The sequence below is a fragment of the Castor canadensis genome, chromosome 18 (assembly GCF_047511655.1).
Source record: "Castor canadensis chromosome 18, mCasCan1.hap1v2, whole genome shotgun sequence".
In the NCBI taxonomy this organism is placed as follows: domain Eukaryota; kingdom Metazoa; phylum Chordata; class Mammalia; order Rodentia; family Castoridae; genus Castor; species Castor canadensis.
Genome location: NC_133403.1, coordinates 35,797,818 through 35,808,746, shown reverse-complemented (window position 1 = coordinate 35,808,746; position 10,929 = coordinate 35,797,818). Strand labels below are relative to the sequence as shown.

General features: G+C 46.7%; 1 long non-coding RNA gene across 4 annotated transcripts in view; it reads right to left on the bottom strand.

The window, feature by feature from the left end:
* Positions 1 to 7,935: 7,935 nt before the first annotated feature.
* The window catches only part of LOC141418781 (uncharacterized), a 45,065-nt gene continuing 42,071 nt past the window's right edge, over positions 7,936 to 10,929 (bottom strand). For 2 of the 4 annotated variants that reach the window (XR_012443419.1, XR_012443417.1), the window contains one exon: positions 7,936 to 9,959. This is a non-coding gene — a long non-coding RNA (uncharacterized lncRNA). The remainder of the gene's footprint in view (positions 9,960 to 10,929) is intronic. The other 2 variants (XR_012443418.1, XR_012443420.1) reach the window with 2 other exon arrangements.

Below are 10,929 nucleotides of genomic sequence, written 5' to 3'. Positions count from 1 at the left end.
TACATAGACTGAAAGGATGGAAAATCATATTCCAGGCAAACAGAGCCCAAAAGCAACCAGGAGTGTCTATACTCATATCTGACAAAGTTGATTTCAAGACAAAATTAGCCAGAAGGAATAAAGAAGGTCACCACACATTAACAAAGGGAACAATCTATCAAGAAGATGTAACAATTGTGAAAATGTGTGCACTGAATGTTGATGCACCAAATTTCATACAAGCACCACTGCACAGAAAAGGACAGATAGGTCCAGATGCAATAGTGTGTGACTTCAGTATTCCACTCTCACCAAACATAGATAATACAGACCTTCATCCCCACCCCACTCCCTAAAAAATCTAACAAATAAACTGCAGTATTAAACTGCATCATAGATCAAATGGACTAACATTCCATCCAATGGCTGCAAAAGAACACAAACTCTCCACAGCATCCCATGGAACTTTCTCTAAAATAGATCACATTTTAAAAGGTAAAACAGGTCCTGTCTGGGGGGTGGGGAGGAGGATATAAGGAAAGGGTGTAGGAGGGTGAATATGGTGGAATATTATGTAAGTATGAAAATGGAAAAATGAGACCTGTTGAAACCATCCCAGGAATAGGGAGAGGGGGGGTAAAAGAGAATGATGGAGGGGTGAATTCAAGTATGATATATTGTAAGAACTTTTGTAAATGTCATAATGTACTCCTAACACAATAATAAAAAATAAAATAGATCACATTTTGGACCATTAGGCATCTTTAAAAATGCAAAAATTAGTGGTCTAGGTATGACTCAAGTGGTAAAATGACTGTGTAGAAAGTACAAGCTCCTGAGTTCAAATCCTAGTAGCACCCCAAAATTCAAAAATTGAAATAATTTCTTGTATCTTGTCAAATCATAATGGAAAAATTAGAAATCAGTAGGAAGAGAAATCATAAAATGTGTACAAACACGTGAGATTAAACAATACACTTCCTAATGATTAATGAGGAACTGAGGAAATCAAGGAAAAAAATTTTAAATTCCTAAATCAAAGGAAAATGCAACTTACCAGAATCTTTGGGATATAGAAAAGGCAGTTCTAACATGGGAGTTTATAACTCTGAGTGCCTTTCAGATCAAATAAATTACCTAATGATGACCTCAAGGTCTTACAGAAACAAGAACAAGAATTGCCTGTCACAACACACTAGTAGTGCCAAAGGGGAGAAACTCCACCGTAAAAGCTGGGATGCAGAACGTCTCTTGAACTAGCACTTGACCACCAAGCTACACCCTAGCCCCAAGTCTCTTGATCTAGAAAGCCATGTTGGAAATCCAGAAACCGCCTTCGCAGTCCTGCCCTACCACCCTCTGCACTGCCAGCTCTGGGAGGAGAGGAAGGCCCCTGACGAGGTCCCTGGGTTGCACAGTCAGCACCCCACTTCAGCCTCCTCATGGATTCAGATCACTGCACACCAGGTATGCACTTGGAGAAGCCACTCTAAAGTCTCAACATTTCAACTCTAAAGTCTCTTTGCCAAGAGACTTCCTTGGCAAAGAAAGATCATGCAGGGAGAAGCAGAGATAGATTTTTCTTTCTCTGGCTTGCTTCCATTGGGCATCTCAGAGAGGCCCCCAGCACCTCAGTCATGGAAAAGGAACAATGGGAAAAAGATGTGGAGAGGCTGAGGTTAGGTAATTGCAAGGAGGACCACACCAAGGGTCAGCCAGGCTGGAGACTACAGGAAAAGTAACAGAATTAAAGAGAAAGGAAGAAAGAAGTGGGAAGCTGGACAGATGCATGGGTCAAAGGACAGATGGATGATGGGAAGGTGGATGAACTAATATATGAGTAGGTTGACGGGTGGGTGAATGAAGGAATGAATGAATGGTGACTGTAAAGATGGATGGATAAAAGGAAGCATGAATAAATACATGAATTGAGGAATGAATGTATAGGAGGGTGGCTGGAAGGAAGGAAGGAAAACTGAATAGATGAATAAAATATTGGATGTATAGGTTGGACATGGTGGCACATATCTGTAATTCCAGCTATTTGGGAGGTAGAGGTTGGGAGGACTACAGCTTGAGGCCAGCCCAAGCAAAAACTTGACCAGACCCTATCTCAACAAACAAGCTGGGTAAGGTGACACAGAACTGAAATATCAGCTACCTGATAGGCATGGGTGGGAAGATCATGTTTGGAGGCCAGCCCTCATCCACAACATCAGATTCCATCAGAAAATAACTAAAAGCAAATGGTGGCATGCTTCAAGTAGTAAAGTGCTTTCCTAACAAGCATGAGAACCTGAATTCAAAACCCAGTGCCAAAACTGAAAAAAGAAAAAAAGAGAGAAGAATGGATGTATGGGAGGATGGGTGGGTGCATGGATGAAGGGAGGCATGGAGGGAGAAAGGGACAGATGGAAGAAAGGATGTATTGAAGGGTGCTTGGGTGGGTGAATGGATGGGTAGATGGGTAGATGGATGGATGGATGGATGGATGGATGGATGAATGAATAGGTGGATGGATGGGTGGGTGGATAGATGGATGGAGGGAGGGAGAGAATGAAGAAAGGAAGAATGGATGGACACAGGAATGGAAGGATGGGTTATGACAGGATGGGTGGGGATAGGTAGATGGTGGGTAAGTGAATGAATGAGTTCATCCCAATTAGCACATTATACCCTATGCAAGACTGCAAGTCAGTGAGTCCAAGCTGACCCCAGCAGCCAGCCTGCTTTATTTGATGCACTTGGTGATTTTAAGCAATGCCTCTTATTCAGAATCATGGATACACATTAATACCACCTGGGGAACTTATGAAGGTCCCACTGTTCAAGTGCCATCCCCCATACCAGTCATGTCACAGACTTGAGATGACTCTTGCACCAGTATATATTATTCCAATGGCAGCCAAGCTGGTGGGTCAGTGTACACTTGAAAGGCAATGGAACGAGGGAGTGCTACGCTTGAGCAAAGCTCAAGCATCCCTGGTCTTACATCACATCCCCTTCACCCACTGAAGTCCTTTGCCTGGTCTCATAAGCATTTGCATTTATAGCCACAAACTTTGATGTCAAACTTGGGTTGATATCTGTGCCCATGAAGGGGCTATGTCCCCTTGGCCAAGTGGCTAGGCTGTGCTGTGCCTCAGTTTCTCCATCAGATAAATGGAGTCCGTGGAGGTAAAGGAAAATTCTTCACAGAATTTTGCAAAGCGCAGATAAGGTAATGCCTTCCTGCAGATTGCAAGCACTTTACCACTGACAGTCACTATGAGTCATACCATGAATATGGCACCTCCCAATTCATAGGTAATGATAATAATCACAGACAATGTAGGCTGATGGTACATTTTGTGCCATGCTTTATATCTTACATGCATCAATTAATTCAATCCTTGTCTCAATGAGCTGGGTACTGTGACTATTCCTGTTTTCCAAATGAGGAAACTGAGGAACAGAGAGGTTGGGTGAGGGGTGCAATGGACACACAGCTAGTCCTGGTGAAGCCAGGACCTGAGCTAGGGTGTCTGGCTGTTGTTGCTGTGCCGAGTGGTCTCTGCTCTTCACTGTACAGCTCCCTCCCCAATGAGAGCTCAAGCAATCCACCCCTCCTTTGCACAGACAGTCTCACAGCTGTTATCAGAGATGCTGTAAGGAACCGTAGAACCACACCCAACCCCTTAGGGCTCTTCTAGTTTTCAGAGCTTTGGTTAAAACCCATGTGATTCTAAGAGGTGGTTCATGGTGCGAAGTCATCCAGTCATCCATCCATCCATCATTCACTCATCCTTGCTGGGAATATCTCTGAGCACCTGTTCTGTGCTGGACACTGTGCTAGGTCTGAGGACACCCTGTGAGTGAAACAAACACACCCCTGCTCTGCAAGGACACCACTGTGGTATAGCAGGGTCCAGCATACATGGCAGGCCTGGGGTCTGGGCTGCAGCCAGGCTGGGTGCAAATTCAGGAGCACAGAGGGTTCTCTAAGCACTGGTTCTCTCTCTCTCTCTCTCTCTCTCTCTCTCTCTCTCTCTCTCTCTCTCTCTCTCTCTCTCTCTTTCTCTCTCTCTGTTTTTGACACAGAGTCTCCCTATGAACCCAAGACTGGTCTGAAACTCACAATCCTCTTCCTTATACCCCCCATGTGCTAGGATTACAGACATGCACCACCACGCCCAGCCAACTCTCTCTTTTTGATCAGCTGACCCGACATCGCAATTGCACAAGTGCTCACCCACGCCTTGGCTCACAGCTGGCAGCCCCCACTCAAGTCCAATCCTTGGAGAGACGGAAAGAGGAACCCCTGACAGCATCTTCACTTTCCCTTGAAGAAACATATGAAACATTCCCTTAGGGAATTGTCAAAACAACATCAAAGAAAAAAAAATCATACTTTATTGCAATACCAAATACAGGCCTGCGTTCAGGGCTATTCTTTCTCGCGCTCTGTCTGCAGCAAGGCCAGGCTCTGGTTGTGACCAGTGATGGGTCTGATGCAGTTAGTGGTACTTTCCCTTCCCGCGCATCAGGTTTTCCCTTTGCAAACATGGAGGCAGTCCTCTCTTCCTCCTTTGCACGACTGTTTAATAGAGGTTTAGGAGGACAAGTCTTGGTGTCAGCACACAAGACGTGACCCTGAAGATTCTACTTCTAGAACTTCAGCAGAAGGGACCAACAGTCCTGGGTCCAGTGCTACTTCCTCAATTTACAGGGTACAGGACTCCCGGCTAAGTGACCGCCTTGAGTCCCAATTCCCCTCTGTCTCCTAGGGGATGGTGATATCTGTCTTCAGGCCAGGGTGACAATTAAGAGACAAGACCTAGAAGGCAGTAGGCAGCCAGGCATGGTGGTGACTGTTGTGACTGTTACTATAACTATTACCGTCATCTTTCAATATGACTTTTCTGTCGCAACGCTTGCCACCCATCCCCAGCAAGAGAGCCACGTGTAATTCAGACCACCGATAAGGGATCCAGGTTTGGGGATGGGAGCAGTCCTATAGCTCGTTCAGTTGGTGGGAAGGGGGTCCTCTCAGAGGATGGATATAAAATCCATTACTTCTGCAAATTTTGTAAGAATACTGGCCACCTTGCTAGTCCTTGGAAAGTCCCTTGCAAATGCGGAGTCTCTGTTTAAGGTTTATGGCTACAGTGCACATCTGCTTCTGACCTGGATTTGGGGATGCAACGGGGTGCTGCAGGGGTGAGAGAGAAAGGCGCTGCCCCCGCCCCCACACTGCTTTGCCATAGCCTGTTATTAGACCCTCACCTGGGGCTTCACATCTTGGGTTTTGTCTGGTGTCTGCAAGTGGTACCCACCCTGCCTCCGCCTCCTCCTCCTTGTCCCCCACCCCAGTCATTTCCAGAGACTTGGCTGGCTCCGGAGGTTCCAGACAGAGATGCTAAACACGTTAGCTGACAGACTAGCAAGACACAAAAGGCGGCAGGAATCAAATAAGAGGAAAACGCAGCAGCCACAGGTCAGTCGTGTATAAATATTTATGCTGGAGGAGAAGCTGATGGCTGAGTAATGACCTTGTGGCCGGGATTAAGAGAGATAATGTGTGTCTCCAGAACACACCGCCAGAAAGAAACCAGGCGGGGAGGAAAAGGTTGTAAATCGTCATGTCAAACCAGGCCCCTGACCTCTACGCTCTCCCCACCCCACCCGCCCGCCCCCGTCCTCCCCAGGTCTGCACCTCTCACCTATTTCCCCTCCTTCCTGGCTGCACGAGCCTGGCTCCTGTCACTGGCACCAGGATGAATACATAGGTGGTGTCAAATAAAGGCTCAGAACAATAAGCCCAGTCTGTTGCCCCAAACATGGGACCAAGTTTGCTTTTTTTTGACAGTACTGGGGTTTGAATTCAGAGCCTTGCACTTGCCAAGCATGCCTCTACCACACCCCTAGTCCTCTATGGTTTATTATTTCTCAAGTAGACACTCACGTTTTAAACCCAGGCTGGCCTCAGATGGCAATCCTCCTACCTGTGCCTCCTGAGTAGCTGGGATTACAGGTGTATGCCACCAAGCCCAGTTCAAGTTTGTCTTCCAGTGTTTTCTGGTCTTCTTCTTTTTTTTTTAATTTTTAATAGCATATGCTGGCTGCATAAAGGAGTCTCACTGTGATAGTTCCACACATTCATATGATGGGCTGTGATCAAGCCACCTGTCCCCCAATCCAGCAAGCCCGTGCTCTGTGGCAACCAAGAGGACCTTCTACATGCAAGCCTGCTCAGAGCCCTCTCCTCTGTCCAAATTCCTCGATGGTTCCTATGGTCTTGCTTATTTTTCCAGATTCCTCTTCCACACTCCCTTTCCCATGACACCCTCCCCAGCAATGAAAATCCCTTTTAATTCCCAATGCTGTGTTCCTTTTCACATCCGGGTCAATGCACCATCCGTTCCTCTTACCTGGCAGGCCCTCTTGCTGCTTCATCTGCATCTCATAGACTTCACAGGTCACACCCTTCCTCCAGGAAGCCTTCCCTGCTTTGGAGGCCTCTTTTCTCTGGTCTGGGGACACCCTGTGCCTCCTGCTGCAGTCACATCACTCATACACTGAATAGTCATTGTCATTTGGCTTGTCACACACATTCCTTCAGGACTCTCAATACCATGAAGGCAGCAAGTAAGGATCAGTTGCTACACCACCATCCCTGCCACAAAATAACCAGAGCCAAAAGGGCTGGGGGAAAGGCTCAAGTGGTAGAGCACCTGCCTAGAAAGTGTGAGGCCCTGATTTCAAATCCCAGTGCTGCCAAAAAAAAAAAGACAAACTGTATAGGATGTGTCTCTAACATAATTTCTTAAAACTCAAAGAGAGAGAAAGGAAAGAAGTCAGTGAGCAGGAAGGGAAAGACACAGGAGGCAGCTGGGGAATGAAGTAGGAGCAGGAAAGCGGGTCCCCAGGGCACTGAAGCAGGTAGGACAACCTTGACTTCTTCCTCTTTAAGCAAGTCCTACACAAGAAGTCCTCAGTGGACATCCACGCCACAGCCTCCCCCACACCCGAGGTCACCGCTACTGGCCTCTTTTCAAGTAGCCAAGAGCACAGCTCAGCTTCTGCCCCCAAAGGCTCATCTGGGGCTCAAAACCAGATGTGATTATCAGGGCAATTGGTGGTTTCCTATTTGCTTTCCTTAAAAAAAAAAAAAAAAGTACAAAAACCACAGAAAAATTTAGCAAAATCCAATCTAACCACCCCTTGTCCCTAATGTAGGTTTAGTTTCAGTTTTCATCTAACTCAGGGCATCCCAGAAGGCACTTGCAAATGACACAGTTTCTGCACTCAAGACAAAATGTTTGGGGCCCCCCAGAGTTTGCAATGGAAACGTTGACTATTGGCCTATCATCACGTGTGGAGACTGGAATGGCCCCTCCTCGTCACAGACACCCGCCACATGTCACCTGACATCACCCGTCCTTCCACCACTTGGAAGGTGTCTGATTCTAGGGACGTGCTGGGTAACACAAGCGGGGTTGACCTTCCCACAAAACAGCAGCCACGCAGGTGTGACAAGTAGTGACTTTTGTAGACTCTTCTCCCACCAGCGCATCTGACACCAGGTGGAACTGAGACCTTCTGGCCTAGCAGCCACTTGAGTGCCGGTGGAGGCATTCCTAGCCATTCCCACCATGCACCCACCAAAGCCCTGGTGGCCTTATTAGGTCTGAACTCAAGTTCAACTCCATCAAGACTAGGAAGTCCTCCTTAGGCTCTAGGGTCTCTACCACACGGCCAATAACAAGCTTCAGAAGACTGTGGCACAATCAATATCCTCTTTGCCACCATGTTCTGCCAGGAATATAGAAACGCAGATCTCAGGAAAACCAGTATTTTGACCTTGAAAGTCACTGTGTCAAGTGGCCTTCAGCTAGCTCCAAACAGGAAGAGGTGGTAGGGGAGATAAGGGCTAGAAATGGAACTGAAACCAGAGTTTTGGAGCCAAGGCCCAAACTCCTGAAGTTCCATACGCCAGGTCTGGCCACCTGTCCCTAAACACCAAATAAAGAGGCGTGACGAAGGAAGAGAAAGGAGGTTTATTACACAGCTCGGGCCATGCTGTGGGAAGAGGCAGAGTAAACACTCAGCTCATCCTCAGCCATCGTCAGGGTACAGACATGAGCTATAGGTTAAATACACAAAGAACTGGGGACGGGGGACAAGGGTCTGCGTAGTTAAACAGTCCCAGTCACAGGTGTGGTCTGGTTGACCATTATCTCAGTCCGAGGGTTCCCAGAGGGGTTCCAGAGAAGATGTCATTGCTGTCATCACTTGAGGGGAGCATCTGGTTCCCATGAGATGAGTGTTCCTGCTCCATGGTGCACCTCATCATTACAGGTCATTGTCCTCATTTGGAGGGGTTGTTTGTCCTGCAAGTCTCCTCTGTTCTTTGTGGGAAGTTTCAGTACCTTGTCATAAAGATGTCATCAGTTGTGTCCTCTCTGGATTCCAAGGTGATTGCAAAGTGACTGCAAAGAGAATGGCTTAGAGCAAAGACAGATACAAAATGGAGGCAGGGATGTCAAGCCTCTCCTGCTTTTAATAAATTCGTGGACCCAAGTAAGGAGTTACTGCTTTTCAACAAAAGCAATTTGAGTGCCTCTTACAGAACCCGAGTGTCCTCACACCCAAAGCCAGTTCTCAAACCCTGGGTCTCTCTTCCCATCCATGCTTCTTCCTTTTATCCTTTCCTCTTCCTCCTCCCCTTCTCATCTTCCTCCTTCTTCTTTCTTCTCCCCTCCTTCTCTTCCTCTCTCTCCCCACTCTCACTCTCCTTTCTGTGTCTGCCCCACTCTGCTGTGTCACCCTCAATTCCTGTTCCCTCACAAGATTGCAAGATGGCTTCCATCCACCCCAGTCCTGCCTCACATTTGGGTTCACTTAGTTCACTTCCTAGAAGATGGCCTAATTAACCATCCCCTGCTCATGGGTACCTGCTGATTGGCTGTCTTTGATCATGTGCCCAGTCCTCACCCAATCATATGACTGCAGTGGAAGGGAGTGTTGGATATCATGTGACATCCAAAATGGCGGCTTACACAGCAGAGACTCAGGCCAGGACATTTTCCTTCTGAAGGAGATGTAGCCCATTGTATAACTGAGGATTATGTTCCAGAAAAGGGAAGAGCCTTGGGGAGAGAGATAAATGGTATCACAAAAATAGAACCAGTCTTGAAATTAAAAACCAAATTTCAACTTCTGGACCATGTGTCTCTCATGGGAAAGCTTTGCCTCTTAGATCAATCATCTCTCCCCTATGAGCCTTAATTTCTCCAGAAATTAAATCAAGAAAATAAAGCTAATCTGACCACATGTCTAGTGTATTCCATGAATCAAATTGCATTGTAGGTAGGTAAGGTGTTCTGTAAGCTGTAAGGTTTAGGTACACAAATGTATGTGTATATATAGATATATATGTCAATAGATAAATGTATCATAAATACTTTATCTTTCTATGGCTTATTTATCTGTCTACACTGACGTTCAAGGTCCCCTAGCTACTTACTCAATAGATTGCATCCATCTTGACTTAGTTTATTTGTCCTCATTGGGTTCAGTTTGTTGAACTGAGTCTATAAAAAATCAAACATGGCTTATCTTGACAGGAGGGCCCAGGGAGAGTCAGGGTGAGCATTCTCTAATTCTGGGCTCTAAAAGACAAATTTTCCGTATACAGAGAGAAAAAGCTACATTTCAAGAGCTTAGTAGGTGGCGGGTTCTTAGAGTCTGTGTCACCCTTCCTACTCCTAGTTCCATGGGGCTGTTAGCATTTCTGATTGCCTGAGGTCACACAGCCAGCAAATGACACTTTAAGGTTCAAAGTCCAGGCAGTTTGACTGGGTCCACTGACTTCTGCTCCTGCTGGCAGGCAAGGAGGTGTCCTGTCGCTTTCCTCCCCCACGGCCCTTCCTGGGACCATCAATACTTAATGCCTTGTGTTGTCACGTAGCTGTGAAGGATCCAGTTGTGGGGTTGATCTGTAATGTAAGGTTAATGCCTAATTAGCTCACTTAACATTTCTTTTGTGGATAATTCATGGTAGGTCATTAACAAAAGCCAGGGCAAACAGAGGGCCATGTTCACTGCCATAAATCACAGGCCTAAAGCCATCATAGAAATGGGGAAATGTATGTATTATTCAGCCAGACAAAGAGCCAGGGCTGCATCAGGCTCCTCGGTACTCCTCTGACCCTGAGGTCAAGGGACTAAGTGCAAAGCTTGGGAGATTATTTGCTTTTAGTAGTGATGGGCTGTCCAGGGCTGTGTGGGGACACAGGTCCTGGTCTACATATGGGGCTGCCCAGTTCAAGGTTAAACTCATGATGGCCAAGATGAAAAAGGACCCTCCAGCTCCCAAATAATACACACCCACCATTTTCCAAGCACCTACTATGTGCTAAAAATGAGTGCGAGCCTGTGTGTGGGCATGGTCTGTGTATCAGGTAGCTATTGCTGTGTAACAAACATCCCTAAACTCAGGAGTTTTTTTATGAGCCTATGTCTTGGCTGGTTGGTGCTGCTGGTCTGGGCCAGGCTGTCTGACCTCAGCAGGTTTAGCTCATGCATCTGTGTCAAACTGGGAAGTTGGCTAGGGGTTGCTTGTGTGGTGTGGCTTCACTCGTGGATCTGACTGTCAGGTGACAGGATGACTGGGCCATGTGTCTCTCGTAGTGAAGCCAGGGCTCATAATCCCTGGAGGGCCAGGCTGGGTACTGCCACTTTTTGTAGGAAGGAGCTGCAGAATCACCAGCAAGGGCACAGAGGCTGCAGAATCGCAGAGTGTTTCCTGTGATTCCATCACAGTCCATTTCTTCCTTACCATAAACCAGTGTTCTCCCAACAAATAACTAACTGTGTGCCACGCACTGTCTTGGGTCTCAGGAGGTAAACAGGAAACCAAAGCCCCTCCTTATATAAAACTTGATTTTTAGTGGAGAATAAGCGTCA